Below are 1,839 nucleotides of genomic sequence, written 5' to 3'. Positions count from 1 at the left end.
GTTTATAATATATTTTTTGGAATGAAGTAATGCAGGTTGAGCCCAAGCATTTAGGTAAATTCCAGTAACTTTCTTTTGCTCATAGATATAAGGTAGTGTTTTGGTAAGTTCAGAACTTGTGCATCATAGATTTTCAGTGGATTTGTAACTTTCTTTCATTTTGTACTTTGAAAAGGAAAGTGATTTAGTATGATCTTTCAACAGTGCTATATTTATTACCATAAAAGAAAGGGAATTTGGTTTTGCCTGATGCATTTCTCTACTAAATGTCCCTCAACCCATCATAATATTTGCATGTTTAACAGTTTTTACTGACAGGTGAAAGACTTAACATCTGCTGTGTGTCATGTTATTGCACATCTAAAGCAATTTCTTTGAGAAATTTAAAATCCTGTACTTCTCACTATTATGTGAATGATTTCTGCAAGCAAAATCCCATTTTTTTCATTTGATAGAAGTTCAGTAGTTAGAGCCTTTATTGCTGCCATGTAAATGCATGAGGGCATTTACATGACTATCCCCTCTCAACTGATTAAGATCATATGGCTTCATTTCAGAACCAGAAATTAATAGTTTTTTTTTTTATCATGTCATGTTTAAGCCACTCACAGCAAGATCTCCCTACACCAAACAGAACCATGTAGTAGCAACTGTTTGCCATACACAACTTAGAGCAGGCTTGATAGGGCATATGATAGGACATCTGACATGAAGGATGGGGTATGAAGATAACCAATAGTTCCAGGAAACTTTTTGTATCCTCCTTTTATAGAGTTCATTTATGAGACGACCTCAGGAATAATAACTGAATGTTACAGTGGAAGCCTCTGTATGTAAACTCCATGGCCTGTTCTTGCAATATCTGTTATGGGAACATAACATAACTATTTCCTTTTCCCCACAGAAAAATGCTAATGAGATCTGTACAGAATCTATTTACAGTCTAGAATGACAATAAATGGAGAAGGGCGAATAATTTCAAGCATCTGTAATTCTTTTCTAAGTCAGAAATGGACTGATTCATGATAGATAATGTATCCATGTTATAGTATCATCAAGGAGGCTTTTGGTCCTATGGAACTAGCAGGTGGCGAGGGAAACTTACTGCACATCCATTCCTTTTTTGAACGGAAGTAGGTAGGACTGGCAATCCATGGGCTTTGGGTCCTAGAGCAGTGCCTTCCCGGGGGAAGAGGCTAAAGAAGTATGGAGATGTGTCTGTATGCAGTAGGAGCCAAACTCATTCTCATGCTAAAATGGCCCAGCTAGGGTTGTGGCCAAAAGGAAATATGTTTGAACACTTGAGTCCTGTTTGGTCTGACCTTCCTTGAAGGTTTGCTGAAATGACTTGGCCTTACTTGATATCTAGAGAGGTCATCTGTATGGAATGCTACCAGGAGTGTCGATCGTGGTCAGTGGCTTGGCTTGATACTTTTTTCAAGTTGACTTTGAGGTATTCTCCAGCCATGTTTTTTGCAGGTATTCAAGCATTACACTGAAATGGCTTGGTATAAATGCTATACTGCTTAGCCACCATCCATGCAAATGTTCTTGTGTGTGCAGTTCTTTTGTTAGCCCTTGGTATCCAAGACTCCCACTTGTTTGCTGCATTTTCAAGGGTCTTTTGGCAAGTGAGATGTTTTAGCTGAATTTAGGTTCTTGGCTGAGCTTCTATGGCATTCTGGTAAACATAGCCCTTCCTGCAGCATCCTAGGCATTCTTTGAGTACCTGTGCTGACAAGTCTCCGGGCCAAACTCTTACTCACAAGAGCCAAAGATAGGAGAAACAAGGTGAACGAAGGTTGGGTGGGGTGTTAGCTGTAATTGTCACATCTCTTC

General features: G+C 39.0%; 1 protein-coding gene across 1 annotated transcript in view; it reads left to right on the top strand.

Moving 5' to 3' along the window:
* The window catches only part of LOC119584989 (rho GDP-dissociation inhibitor 2-like), a gene marked incomplete at its 5' end in the record, with an annotated part of 9,078 nt that overhangs the window by 1,993 nt on the left and 5,246 nt on the right, over positions 1 to 1,839 (top strand).

The sequence above is a fragment of the Penaeus monodon genome, chromosome 19 (genome assembly GCF_015228065.2).
Source record: "Penaeus monodon isolate SGIC_2016 chromosome 19, NSTDA_Pmon_1, whole genome shotgun sequence".
Classification (NCBI taxonomy): Eukaryota; Metazoa; Arthropoda; class Malacostraca; order Decapoda; family Penaeidae; genus Penaeus; species Penaeus monodon.
This window is presented reverse-complemented; position numbering and strand designations above follow the sequence as displayed.